The sequence below is a fragment of the Fukomys damarensis genome, unplaced genomic scaffold (genome assembly GCF_012274545.1).
Source record: "Fukomys damarensis isolate Sample0158 unplaced genomic scaffold, DMR_v1.0_HiC HiC_scaffold_9, whole genome shotgun sequence".
Lineage (NCBI taxonomy): Eukaryota > Metazoa > Chordata > Mammalia > Rodentia > Bathyergidae > Fukomys > Fukomys damarensis.
This window is the reverse complement of record NW_022900921.1, coordinates 39,687,183-39,702,021: the sequence shown is the minus strand read 5'-3', so window position 1 is coordinate 39,702,021 and position 14,839 is coordinate 39,687,183. Positions and strand designations below refer to the sequence as shown.

General features: G+C 49.3%; 1 long non-coding RNA gene across 6 annotated transcripts in view; it reads right to left on the bottom strand.

Annotated features, from left to right (window-relative positions):
* Positions 1-3,388: 3,388 nt before the first annotated feature.
* Positions 3,389-14,839, bottom strand: part of LOC104872014 — a 35,832-nt gene continuing 24,381 nt past the window's right edge. For 2 of the 6 annotated variants that reach the window (XR_004516427.1, XR_004516426.1), the window contains exons 2-4: positions 14,374-14,567; positions 10,719-11,370; positions 5,393-7,190 (exon numbers count right to left, since the gene is read on the bottom strand). This is a non-coding gene — a long non-coding RNA (uncharacterized LOC104872014). Of the gene's footprint in view, positions 4,934-5,392; positions 7,191-10,718; positions 11,371-14,373; positions 14,568-14,839 lie in introns of those variants that run through there. The other 4 variants (XR_004516430.1, XR_783029.1, XR_004516429.1 and 1 more) reach the window with 4 other exon arrangements.

The following is a 14,839-nucleotide window of genomic DNA, read 5'->3' as shown; positions in this document are numbered from 1 at the left end:
ATATATATATATATGTATATATATCTCCCAGTGAGAGACTCGTGCCACAGAGTGTTGTTGAGCACAGCGTGGTGGCCACAGTCCCCATCATTGTGGCCCTTTTGTGTCTGGCTCTCACAGCCTTCCCAAGACAGGACAGGGCTCCTTCCAGGGCCAGAATAGTAAGTTGGATGGAAAAAAACAAAGCACTCACCTAGAGAACGCCCCCTCCAGGAGGAGCAGGAACATATCCTCCCACCATTGGAACCTGAGAACAGAGAAGAAAGTCCCACACCCACTCCAGGCAAGTGAGGGCCAGATGCAGCTCCCACCCACTTCTCCTAGGCCCTGGTGGAAGGGGGCTGACAGCTCACTCCCAGTCTGGCCATGTGTATGCCACTCACGGAGAGTGGAGACCTCAGAGGACAGCCGTTGGCTCAGCTCTCTCTTGGCCACATGCTGCTGCTGTGCCTGAAGTGAGAACTCACTGTGGTCAAGAGCTGATCATGGAGGAGGAAAGGTCATGGCCATTTGATGTCACTGAAGAGAAATGAAACAGATCATCCACCACCATGAAAGGGTAAAGGGAACATGCAGCAAAGCTCTCCCCAGAGATACCTTGGCTTCCACCATACAAAGGAGGAGGTGGTACCAGACCTCTGCAGATCCCTCTTCTGAACACCAAGCACCCACACCTGTGTCCAGCTTCACCAGCGGGACACCAAGGTAGACAGGTACGTGGTGCGTGCTGGAGCTGTTGCTTGATGGCAAAGCAAACCCCAGGGACTGGGTTTTTTTAATGAAAGAACTTCAGCTCCATCCTTTCAAGCCTAGCGCAGTTGCCCATACACAGTAGGCACTTACTCAATGCTGGTCACACCAAGGGAAACCCTGGGAGTGGCCTGTGTTTTAAGACTTCTGTCCACATCTGACCCTGAGCCTCTAGGTCTCTAGGTTTCCACAGTCCCCACCAGCCACACAAGACTGTGGGTGCAGCACCTTGAGACACACAGTCCCTCTGAGTGCATCTCTCCAGTGCTGCAGGAAGCTCCCAGCCCATGTGGGTCTGTGTCCTGGTGAAGCATCACCCTCCTGGTGAGGAAGTATTGGCTCAGACCTCAACAGCACTGTGGTTAGGGGACCCAGGACCTCTGGTCTGATTACCTCACTTGAAAAAGATGTCTACAAAGATGTTCTTAGTGGTTTATTAATGGGCTTCCTACCCTGATCAGCCTCTCAAAAAATGAAAAACCGAATTTTCCTTTAAAAAAAAATCAGATTCATCCAACAGATGAAGGAACCATTTTCTACAGGCTATGGGGTACAGTAGAGATAAGAGTAAAATCTACTCGCAGCCACCACCTTCTCCTGGCTTTGGAAACTGCAGTGTAGAGCTGGCCGGCTCCTTCAGACCAACTTCTGTCACACTCATTTCTAATCACTGTGGCACCTGAGCCTCCCCACCACCCCACCCCACCACCCAGATTCCTCCCTGTCACCTGCAGAGGAGCTATGGGGCAGCAGATTTTTGGAGTTCCCTATCATAGTGAGAAAGTCCAAGCTCCGCACAATTTTGGGGGTCCTCACAGCTTTGGGGTCTGACCTGGTGGCAGGGGACAGAGAAGGCTGAGCACTGAGCAGTCACTAGCTGGCATTCCGACCACCTCTGCTTGCAGACTAAAGCTCCGGCCATGTCGACAGGTCCCGGGCACAAGCTGTGACACAGGGACAGTGAGGACGGGGTAAAAGCATCTCCTTTAACTGTCACTTCATAAAAAAGCTCCAGGCCTGTTTTTCTGGCAGACGACAGCCACTTCCAGGCCTATTCGCTCCAGCCCTGTGCAGAGTAAAGCAGATGTTCTCTGCACCAAACATTCTCATTTCTAGAGGTCCTCGCAGGAGAGCCAGAAACTCATTATCGTAGGCCTGAAGACTGAGGGAAGCAATGGGGCCCTGGAGCTGGAAAGCCAGAGTCCTTGTCACTTGGTGCTGGATCAGTGAATACATCTATGTAAGAATGGAAAAGCCTCAGTGTCTGGCTGCCTGGATAGGAAAGAAAACTCAAAGCCGTGTTTGGGCCAATGCACTGCTTTTATTTCCATCCAGAAAACATCAGAACACAAGGTGAGAGCTACCAGTTCCTCTGGGACACATGTACTCAAGCAAAGCCATGGTTGGCAACACACATGCTTAAAGTAGGGGCTCACCTCCAGAGGGGTCTGTGGGGGTGCTAGTGACTGGCCCCATATGTGAGCAATTCAAACTAATGAGTGGATTGCCTGACTCCCAGCTCAACTGAAAGCCACCAAGACCAGGTTCAGTGTCTGTGCCAAGGGATGCCAAGGCATTCATGAAGACTCATTTCTGGCTTCCTAAAGGCTTTGCTGGCTACTGCTTATTTCCAGTTTATAAATTCACTGTCTGCCCAGTTTGGGCACCTCATAAACCCAGTAAGCTGCTGGGAGCAGGGCACACAGTTCAAACAGACACCCAAACACCTGTTGTTCTTGTTAAGTAAAAACAAGTTAATAGTCACAGCAAAACCATGAAAGAAAACCACAAGTGACCTAAGGATTTCTGACTCACACCCACAGCCGGGTTACTTTGTGACATTCCACCAAAAGCCATCAGCCACCTGCAGGGCCCTGAAAACTGCTAATCAGCAGTGCTTTTGTCTTCCTTGCAGGGTAATTACCCCTGAGTGCCCTGCCCCCAGATGGCTCTTGTCTTCAGAAAAAGAAAAAAAGAACAAAAAAACCACCTTCCCCCTAAGCCCAAGTGACTAAGCCAAGCTGGCAGGGACCCTCCCTCCTGCCGTAATTGTGGGAAACCTCTTGCAAAACAGTTTTCTCTGCCAGATAAACTTTGTTTGTTCCCAGCAGCTAAGTGCCACACCCCAGAGAGCTGGTGAGAGATTTCCTTTAAGAAACCTTAGCAAACATCAAGAAGGGTCGCACCTCTGTGCCCTGGAAGAGCTGTGCAAAGTGACACCCTGACAAAGACTGCTTCACAAAACATCTTCCAAGGCTGGCACAATTCAGGCACTTCTCAAGAAACTGGTGTCATCGCGAAGCTCAGGCCCACGAACGGCAGTCTCCTGTGGGCAGAGGGTCAGCCACACGCCAGGCACAAGGCAAGGCCCATTCCCCGAATGAAGGCTGGGTATCATGAGTCTAGCAAGCCAGGGACCGTGGGGCCAACCAGGCCCCGTTGTCATCATGGAAGGGGTGGCCAGCTCTTATCACACAGCTCTGTCTTGTGGGTCACAGGCCGGCGGGGCCTGGGCCACGAGCCAAAGGCTGCTCTACATTTTGAGCTATGCCAGAGTGGCAGGGCACAGCAAGTCACCTGTTCCCAAGACTGGGACTCCCTGGTGCCACCAGAGTCTCCTCACATAAGGGGCAGATGGTGCCACAGCTCCACCTCTAGGGCCCACCACCCCCTAGGCTTCTAGAACCTTCCCCTACCTCACTACCTTGCCCTGCACCTGCCTGGGCTCCCTGTCCCCAGGTTCCCCATGGAACTCCTCTGATCCCTAAGCTTTGGACACAGTGCTCAGGGCCTCCATGCCAAGGCAGCAGCTAGGAGTGCAGAGAAGACAGGCAGGGTAGAAATATAAAGAGGAAACCTGGGCTGCAGCCTGAGAAGGGGCAGAGGCACCCATGCGGAGGAGCAACCCCGCTGTGTGCTCATGGTCTGACCATCTTGTTCCCTGCACACTGAAATTCCCCCGTAGAATCATGTGTCTTGCACGTCTCAGCTGATTGTTATTCGGGGTGAGTCTCCGGGATATTAACTTGCATCCAGCACCTTATCAGCTTCTCAATTACCATTCCAGTATATGGTCTTTGGATACATGATCAGAACTGCTTAAGAAATGGGCAGTTCCACTCCCCCATGGAGATGAAGAACTACATGTCCCTGGCCACTTGGAGCCCCAACTCAGTCCCCTGGACGGGACACTCCAGCCTGTTGCTCCACGGCACCACCCTCTGGCGTGCAGAAGAACAGATGACTTCTCCCTTTCCTGTTGGTGCCTCTGGAGGCCAGGGCCCCAGGAAGAGGAGTCTGGAGGGTCTCACATCTAACCCTGTGCTCAGGGTGGCCCTAGACCCTGAGATGTTCCAAGAGAAGGTGGTGGTGGGCAGTCCCAGGGGGTTGGCCCTGGAGGGAATCAGGCAGCCTCCCTGATCGGTTCATTAGGTATCACCAGCCCTGCCTGGGGTTGTGCTGGCTGCCAGAATCGTGCCTTTAATTAAGACATTTCTATAAATCCTTTTCATGAATTTTTAAAAGAAATAAACCTAAACTTGAGAATCATAATGTTGGGCTTCCCTGACACTCAGAATCACCCATGAGGCTCTGAACTCTGCAGTTAGGAGGGGGAAAAAATGGCTCTGAACCTGAAGAAAAATAAATTCACCTCAACAAGCTCACGCTGCTTGTCTAGACACCCTGAGGACTGCCTTCCTTGGACTCTGTGTACTCAGAATTATGTGTAAAGTGACAAATTTGACATCCCATGGAGGGAGCGTCCAGCCTGCTGGCTGAGGGTTCGGTAGAAAGAGAAGCCACAAGTAACCAGCTAGTGTCCTGGGGGTTGCACTACCCCTGGGTGATTGATACGGCTTTTACCTAAAACACAGATGCTCTAAGAACAGGATACGCTAAAGGTGAAAATAATAAAGACTTTAATAAAATCTTTAAGGAGCCAAGAAAGTTTGTGGGATGTTCTACAAAGAGCTTCTCCCCAGGCATGATACCATTAATGTTCTTTCCACAGGACTCACACAAGGTAAATGCTCAACATTCATTCATTTTCTTCTTCCTTTCTGGCCCAAGTAACAAGTCTCTCTTTACTTCCGGAATCACAGAAGAATGTAAAAGGCAAACACCGACCTTCTCACCTCCAGAGCCCCCGCTGAAGAGGCTGTCTGTCCTTGGCAGAACCGATCTGCAAAGCAACTTCGCAATGTGAGCTGAGAGCCTCATCCTTCCCTGCAACAACCCGCCTGGCAAACCATTGGAAGGGGAAAGTCAGAAATTTGGGCTTCTTTTGCAGAGTTGTTCATTGAGGCTTTATATGTAGCTGTAAAGAGCTGGCCTCAGTGCCCGTGTCCCACAGTATGGGAAGGGTTAAATAGGCACAGAGCATCCATAAGGTGGCATGTACTGTCCAAACTTCAATATGGCATTTCAAGACTATTTAATGATGGCAAATACAGTTATGATACAATGCTAAATGGAAAGCTACAGGACAAAGTTATATGCATAAGGAATTCCAAAATGACAAAGTTTCACCTATGTGTACATATACTGAGAACTGGAAAGAAACACAACAAAATGTCACAAGTGGATAAGATTGTGGTTCATTTTTATTTTCTCCTCTTCCCCTGTATTATTTTCTGCAGGCTGTCTTTATAATTTTTATTTTAAAAGTGACAGAAGAAATTTCCACCAAAAATTATGAGGAAAAAACTTTTCCTAGTTAATGGGTTGGAATTAGCGGGAGATTTTTCTATGTGAACTTTCAGTAAAAGGCTGCTGTGAGAATCAAGAGTCCCTGCCCTGGAGTGGCACTGCATTGCACAGCTGATTGGTGCAAAGTGCCAGCCTCGAATCTCTGTCCCCAGAAGCAAGTGGATAGCCAAGGATTGCAACAGTGCTTGAAACGCAGATCAAAATATCTCAACACACCTGACTTAGAATATCCATTGTTTGTTTTGAGTCTTTTTTTTTTCAACCCTGTAAGAATTACAAGAGAAGTTATGTAATCACTCAGTTTACACTGAAAGCTTTAAAACAAACAAACCAAAAAGGTGCCCTGTATAAGTCCCAGGGTGCATGGGGGTGCTGAGGAGGGTGGACACTGTGTATGAGGAGGCCACAGGTTCATCTCCCATGACATCCCTGGTCACCGACATGCTAGCTGAATCTCTCAGGCCCTATGGCTTCAGCAGAAAGGAGAGCTAGGCGTCCTCAACGATGGTCGGTGGATCTCCTGCTGCTGCCATGACAAGGGCAAACTGTTGCTGCCTCTTCTGCTCTGTGGGCTGCAGGGTCTGTGCAACACGTCTCTGACCACGTTCTGTCCAGACTCAGGACTTCAAGGCAAGTAAGATCAAGAGCAGACTTTGAAGTTTGGAAAAGCTACACAGATGCAAGTTATTTTGATTTTTTTAAAGAAGCTTCTTTCAAACCACAGAAAATAACAAGCCTCAGGAGGTAGTTATGACTTAGGTCAGAGTGGGATGGTTCCTGCTTCAAGCTGGGAAAGCAGGATGGGAGAGAGGAACAGCAGGAGCGATCCTGCCCTCCTCTTGCTGGCCACTTGCTCAGCTAAGCCTGGTCCCTAGGGGCAAAACTGAGGAAGGGCACAGAGCAAGGGCAGAAGCTGGGGTTTGCTTACTTGGAGGAAGAGCAGGGAGAGCTGGGCCCTAGGGGCTGCTGGAGCAGTGAGGTTTTAAGACAGAGGAGACTCAGAGGCTGTCTTTTGTTCCACGCCTATGAGGAACCACAGTAAGTGTGGATGGTTTACGATGAAGTGTGGGGTTTGGACCAGCATTTTCTGGTGGCCCTGCCTTGGCGCCATGGTGGGCTGAGCTCTGTGATGCTGTGGGAGGAGCACTGAGCAGTCTACTCAGGCCTAGGTCCAAGGTGCACCTCACAGGCAACCATCTCAGGGTCTCAGAGCATGAAGTACCCCTAGGCCTGGATTTCCCAAAACATCCTCATCCATCATCACCATCACCACAAAAAGGGAGTTTTGTTGTCAAACAGAAAGAAAAATTCTTGCTGAACACAAGGCAGAACCTCTAACCCAGGTGTGACCCAAAGGCAGTGATTTCAGCATCTGGAGCACAGTTTACTACTCCTAGTGCTCAAGAAAAAGCAAAGCTGAGAGGTTAAGGGATCTTCCCAGGGTCACATAGCCAGCCTGTTTGCTCAAAGTCAAAAGCAGCCCAGAGCTTGTCTCCCTGCCTAACTCACCTGCCCAGGTGACATTCCCAACACCCCAACCACGCTCTCACTCAGGGAGACCTCCTGCCTGTGGCATGGCTGAATGAACACTAGGAAGGGATATTTGTAGCTGAACCTCAGCCGTGTGACCCGGGGCCAAATACCGCACTGATAAGGTGTTGTCTGGAACTACTCACCCCACTGTTACCAAGCATGATAGTACCAGTAGTCCTTTCCAGGCTCTTGTTGTCCTGTTTAAAGAATTAGAACAAATGAAAAACATAAAAATCTAACATTTATTTGAAGGTAGCACGAGAGGTAGGAAAACAAAGAAAAGCAAGTGTATTTGTAGAGCAAGTATGGGCCAGTTAAAGTAGGAAAGAAGTCCGCCCACAGAGTACAGGGTGGGCTCATGGCAGCCACATGGCTAACAGCTAACAGCTACCATCTTTTACACCTCTTCTGATGTCACACCTGGGCAGTCGCACACAGGGCAGCCAGCCGTGACAGACAGGTCTCTGTGACTGACAGGTTACATCCAACTGTCCAGCCGCCTTGCCATGTCCTAATCTCCTGCCTCACTGTGGGTGTCTTTAGCAGTGGTGTATGTGATGGCTCCGTCTGTCCAGAGGCTGGCAGAACAAGAGAATCCAACTCAAGCAGCAGACTTGGGAACTCGCTGTAGAATCACACACTGGGGGTATGGGTGAATGTCCTGCTGCTGTGGCCTCAGACAGGGAGAGGCCAGGAGGAGGACACTTTGTTTAGCTCTTTGCAAGCCAACTTCTAAGTGTGGACTCTACCTAAAAACCTGTCTGGATACGATTAAAGTTTTGCATGACCTCTCTTTCCCTTCATTCTCCTCTCTCCTATCTGGACCAGAAAACAAAGCAAGTGATAATCCCTCCTGTTGGACACAAGTTGGACACAACTTCTGAGCTCCTTGTTGCATTGGTGATAGCCCTTGGGCTCAGGATGCAGGCCACGAAGACAGGGAGCACAAACAGGGGAGGCAAAAGGTCCAGGGGATCGCTGAGCCAAAGCCAAGAGTGCAGCAATAAGAAGAGAAAGGCAGAGTCAGGACGTGCGCTGCCCAAGATGCTCAGGCCTGAAACTCACCAGCACACAGTGTTCCCCACTCCTCATGGGAGGCTGCCCAGGGCGATGCCCAGAGGCCCAAGACAACAGAGCCCTGGCTGCTCCCCTGCAGCACCTCCCAGCATATGGTACAAGCACTGATGGGTAAGTGGGCTGGGTGAGGAAGGCTGATGCCCATGCAGGAGGACGCTGTCCTGTCCCAGCCCCACCTGGCTTGAGTACCCTTCCTCGGTCCCGCCAAGGCCATGGAGAGATACACTGACCTCTGAGAAGGTGAGCTGTGTGTGCTGCCTGAGTGAGTGGAGCCATGCCCATGGCTCTCAGATTTCCAGAGCTTTTCATGTTAATAAGAGCCAGCACCACTCTCATCAAATGCTTGGCACAGGGCAGGTGCTAGTGAAAATACCACTGATGTTGTACAACAGGGTGAGTTAATAACAATGTATTGTTTTTGAAAATTGCTAAGTAAGTAACCAAAAAGAAAATTACATGAGGTCATGCACATGTTAATTTGCTCGGTTGAGCAGTCCATAATGTATACATGTTTCAAAACCTCATGTTATGCATAATTAATATACACGATTTTCATTTATCAAGTTTTAGAAATTAAATTATGTATCACTTAGCCAAGGTCTGAGCTCTGAGAAGGGCGTTGTTAGTAGATTTCCTCATTGTTAGACCAGCACAGGGGGCACTTACACACTCCTAGATGGCACTGCCCGCTACACACCGAGGCCACTGGATACATACCACGTGGGGGCACGCAACTGACCTAGTACAAATGTATGAGGAGCTACTACGATGATCCCCATCTTAGAGATAAAGAAACTGACGCAGAGGGTTTGTGGTACTTGCTCGGGGCCAGCTGGACACAGCCAGGCTTAGAGACCCTGGAAGTTGCCTACTGAGCCTGTGTCCACGTACAGCTGTCATTCCGGATCCCTAGAAACGTGAGTTGAATATGCAATGAAGGCCATAAATCAGAGCTTATCAGAGTACTTTCTTCTTACTAATATGCTAAAAACTTGTCCCCAGAGACTAGGGGTGCAGCCCAGTCATACAGCATTTGCCTGCCAGGGATGTGTGAGCCCTTGGGTTCAATCTCCATGCCAAAGAACAAAGAAATAAATAACTTTGTCCCCAGGATTGGGAAGAGAAAGAAATAGGAGAGAAATGACAAAGCACCGCCCAGACCTGGTCAGCTCCCACTAGGGTGAGGACTACTTCAGTGATCCCCTTTGTGTACCTGTGTATGCAAATCACTGGGTACAGGATGTCACAACCAACACTGCAGTGGCTCTCTCCAGAGGACTAGATTCCAGCTGATACTTTCCTCCTTGCACTTGGCTATGTTTTGCATATTTTAATTTACAGTGAGCATGACTTTCTTTTACAAAAACCCTAGAAGGTCAAAGTTTAATCCTGCTCCCCAGGAGTTCACCATCAAGCTGGGGTGTTGTGGCAAAAGGTAAGTAGAAAAGGGAAAAGGAAAGGCCTGCCCTGCACATGCCTGGCAGGAGGCAAGTGAGGGGTGAGAAGTCCTGTGCCGGCAGCTGGCCTGGCTCAGGACCAGGTAAGGCCTCGCCGTCTACAGGGAGAGACTGGAGGTAGAGTGGTGCCAGCCTGTCTCAAGATTTCATAGTCTCTAAAGGGTGAGCTAAGTGGAAGGCTGGTTTTGGTGTGTCATTGTTTTTATGTGACTGAAAATGTGCAAAATGGTGCAAAGTAGCACATTACTCTTCATTTCTTTTCTCACAAGTGAGAAAATTGCATATTTTGCACCCAGAATATTTCCTGGGAAGGTCTGGGTGTGGTTAGAGGGGTGAGGTCAGGTTCAGCTCAGCTGTGGGAGAAACAAGGAGCACACATGATTCCCCCAAAACCAAAGCACAACAGAAGAGGTTCTGGGAATGGAAACCACAGGTGAGTCAGCAGGGGGACAAGTGGAGATCTACATCCTCCCCCATCACTCGCAGAGTTGTCCCAGGGGAAGGGTCCTGGTCACGGGAGTCCTAATAGCTATCACCCAGCCATGCCCAGGCTGCCAAGAACCAAGCCTGCCTTGCCCCACAGGGAGCCCAGCCCCTGTCCCCATGTGCAGAGTAAAGACACAGCTAGCCACATGCTGACCCCCTGAGCAACACATGCTGAAGAAACAAAGGCCACGTGGCATCTGTCATCATCGCATTTAATACAGTAGTTCAGTGATCCATCCAATCCAATTCACTAATCATAAACAACACGCTTCAGAGTTTTAAAGGAAAGCTCTGCCCACAGAAGTGAGGGGAAGGGAGGACACTCAAGGACGACTTTGCTCAGGCATTTGGGTAGGGGCTGCACCCTTCCCAACCCTCAGGAGGCATGCACGTGACTCCTGCGCTCATCTGTGCCTGGCGCTGGGCCTGCTCTGTAATCACGATCCCACTTCATCCCGAGACCTCCTGACATGTCTTCTGTTATTATAGAGGGTGAGGAACCCAAGTACAGAGAGGTGAAGAAATGTGCCATGGCACCCAGTGGGTGGAGGGCAGAGCTAGACGCCCAGGTGGGCCAGGGTTCATCACCACCCCCGGTTCTGAAATGTCTCCATAGCTTGCCACACCCTGACATCCAGAGAATGCGGAAAGAGCCAGGCATCCAGGCTCCATGCAGAGCAAAGCCCAAGTTAAGTGGCATCTTACCAGGATGTCTCCACTCCAAGGTGTCAGTGATGTGGCTGGAATGGAAGTAGACCGTGAAAGTACATTCCTGGCCCTTCTTGCCAAAATGCCAGTTGAACCTCTCATAGGCCTCGTCAAGTGCAAAGTCAACAGCATCTACAATGCAATAGTGGTGCTGCAAGAGAGAGCAAAGGGAGAGGGGGAGGAAGAGGCACGGAAGGCCAACATGGTCTCCCACTGTGGGGCCCCAGCCCTGACTCAGGAGGTACAGCTTACTGCTGGCTTCTGCAGGCTTAGCAGGCTCCACGGAGGTGGGTGGTGTGGGCTAGGAAATGCCCGGTGTGCGGGTAACCCTAGCTGTGCTCTCGGCTCCCTCACAAGCAGACAGTGTCCTAGAGACCACCCAGCAGCAGCTACCTGCAGCCCCAGCTGCCTTGGAGGCCCCGATACTCCTTGCCTTCCCTCTGCACATGACCAGCCCTGCCCTCTTCTGCTGGAGTTCACCAGGTCCAGGGTGAAGGAGAGCAGAGGGCACCTGAGGAAGGCACAGCCCTTAATGCAGGCCCACCTACCGTAGAGGCCCTGCAGGTGCACTGTACCCATGTGTTTTCCCTGGCAGCAGATTCTCACTCATGTTGGTGTCTAGAGTGGCTGCTCCTGGTCTAGGGGACACCTGTGGGGGAAGCAGGAGAAAGGCCTTTAAGGACACTCTTCCTCAGGCCCCTCAAAAGGATTGGAATAACAGCCACAACCCCAGCAAGTGCTGAGCATCAGCTTGCCAGCAGCTCTGAACCCAGCGTTCCCAAGAGGAGCCAGGGGCAGGCCCTGCAGGGGCACCCACGAGGGGCAACAGCCACCCCCTGGCCTGCTACACACTCTGTCTTTATCTTTATGCTGTTGTTTGCTTTTCATAGAATTTTTAAGTGGTCAGGTAACAGGTAAGTTCTTATCTGCACAAAGCACACAAATGTCCTCAGAGGTGAGCCGGCGCATCCGCACCCCACAGCCGTGCTCTTCTGTTCTCCCCATTGTTCTGGGAGGGGCTCCTCTCGCTCCACAGGGACATCAAGCAGATGAAGAGAGGCCGGAAAGCCAGTGTGGAATGTGGTGAGGTGCTGCCAGAGGAGCCCAGTGAAGGTCCAATATTGAAGGCCTGAAGAGGTGGTGAGAACACCCCCAGCTCTGGGCTCCTGACTGGCCCAGGCTGGGCTGCGCTGCCAGACCCACCTCCATCACCCACTTATTATTATTGTCTTAGGAATTAATTACCCCATTGCTTCAGGCAGAATACAGGAGCTGGAAAAAGGCCGCAGGCAATTTGTCAAAGCCTGCTGAGCAAGGGAAGCAGTGTAGGATGCAGAATAACGGAGGAATCCTCAGAGGACAACTCTGAAATTCCACATTTACCTCGGCTCTGACTACATCTGAAGTGACCGATCCTTGACAGAACTTGGCTGTGATGAGTTCATCAACAGAAGAGGTAAATGAAGAAACTACTTCAAGGGCCCCTCCACAGGCGGAACCGTCTCGTGCCAATCTAGTAACCTGATTCTTTTCAAATCAAAGTGTATGAGAATAAGTCAATGCATGGCTGAGAACAAAGGAAGCAAACTTAGCATGAAAAAAGGATCAGACAAGAAATAGAAAAAAATCGAAAGCATCCCACCATGCCTCTAATGTTGAGTGTGTTTTGTTCCAGATGTTGCTTTTCCCTGAAGGGTGGAAAATGTCTTCCAAAACAGTTTCCCTCTAATGCAAAGGACAGTTTTGTAAAAGTGAAGCTTGACTGGGAGTGGGCAGTAATGTGCTCTCGCAGAAGAGAAAAGAATAGTGGTTACCAGAGCCTGGAGAGGAGGAGAGAGGATGATTAATGGGTGCACAGGAGCTGGACAGGCAAATCACTTCTAGTGCTCTGTACTATGGTGGGCAGCAATTACTGTATATTCCAAACTGGCTGCTGGAGAGGATTTTGTATGTTTCCAACACACAGAAATTATAAGTGTCTGTTATTGTGTGGATTTAAATGTCCCCCAAAGTCTGTGTTTGGAAGATGATTGCGTTAGAGGCACTGTATTCATGAGTGGACTAATCCTGAATGTGCTGTTGAGAGGTGAGCCTGGTGGGAAGAGGTGGGTCACTGGGGACCTGACCTGGAAGGGTATATTCCTGAACTGATTTTCCCTCTCACTCTTCCTCTCACTCCTGGCTGCCCTGGGATGCACAGCTGCCCTCCACCAGGCCCTCCCACTATGCATTTCTGCCACGGAGCCAGCCAGCGATGGACTGAACCCACTGGAAACTGTGAGCCAAAAGCACCTCTCTTCCTTTAAGTTGTGGGTGTCTAGTATTTTGTCCCAGTGATTGGAAAGTGACTGATACAAGGCCCGAAGCAATGAATGTGCCAATTACTCTCTGACCATTCCACATTGTACATACTGAAATATCACACTGTACCACATAAATGTGTACAACTAATAGATGCCAATTTAAAAAATGTACACATTTTAAGAATTGATGATAATAAAGCCCATGGTGATGAAAGGAATTAGCAAATAGAAAAGGTAGAGATAAAGAGTGAAAGCTGAGTTACTCAGATCAGAAGCCTATAGAGAAGACTTAAAATATTGAAGATACCTACGCTCTTCGTTTCAGAGATAAAAGAAGGTTTTAGAATAGGATCGACCTTCTGTTTCCTGAGGCATTTCAGAGGCAATGAAAGAACATTTTGTATGTACAAGATGTGATCAAAATATATGGTGAATATTTTAAATTTTCTTAAATTTATTACAGCAAAAGATATATTACCATTTAGCCCCCTGAAAATATGGCCCTCTCTTTGAACACACTTATCCCATGGTTCTTGCCACTTTCTGAAGCCATTCTGGAAGACGTCTTTCCTGAGTGTCTTTACAAGGTGCGATTAAAAACTATGGTGATGCTGCTGCTCGGTGCCATCCAACAGAAAAGCAGGCTAGTAAAAGTGTATAATGTGTCGTTAGCTACCTTTGTCACTGAATCCAGCACTGTGTGGCCTCTGGCTCTTCCCCAAAGTCAAAATGACCACGAAAGGTAAACGTTTGGAATCAAGACATCAAGGCAGTCATAACAGTGCAACTAAAAACACTCACAAAAGAAGACTGACTTCTGGAACTGCTTCAGAAAGTGGTGAGGATGATGGGATAAATGTGTGTGAAGCAAAGGGAAGTATTTTGAGAGGGATTTATGGCAATGTCTTTTACTGCAATAATTTTAAAATTCTAAACCATCATATTTTTTAATCACACCCCATATCCTATGACAAATCATGTTTTTAAGAATATCCAAAATTTCTGGGAGTGAAAAGTCTACAGAGTAAAAAAATTAAAGTTTCCAGTTACTCTCAAACTCTTACTCTCAACACGCTCAATGGTTTAGTATGCTACCTTCCAAAACTATACATTTGCATACATTTATAGTAAAAATCTACCACGCATATCATTGCACAGCTTGCATTCTTTATATAATAATTTGTCATGAAGGTCTTTGCACAAAGAGCTTTTGTAATTGTATACAATGCATTAATTGTATATAATGCATAGCTTTTTTTAAATGCTGGGTGCCTCCACTGTGTCAAATACCCAGAATTCCAGGAAAGAATCATAATTTGCAGGTGACTGGGGGTGGGGTGGGGATGTACCAGAAATCAGGAGTTGAGTTTCAGTTCAGAGATGATCCAGAGGGGACTTCAGGTCAGCCAGTGTCTTCCTTCCAGCCAGACTGCCTCGGGCTCCCTTCAGGGCTGGGCCAAAGATAGAAGTCCCTTGCAATTTCTTATCTCTCTCTCCTCCTGGGTTGAAATCCCATCCACATCCTGGAGAGCTCAGCTGCACCCTGTGTGACAGGAGACCCACAGAGCTGAGCACAAGGCTGTGGGGGACACAGCACTCCCCCCAACCCCGCCCTGGAGCCTTTCCCACCAACAGGCACCTCCCCCACCCCCCACAGGTCTTTTGGAACGGGAAGTCCTGGCCTTGCACCTCACCCTGCTCTGAGCTCAGCCCCGGGCTTCTGATTCTGTGTCAAAAACACAGAATCTATTGAGGCAAGAAAGCAGGATTCGCCTGAGTCACGCCACCTTCCATACACAAAATAGCTCATCCACA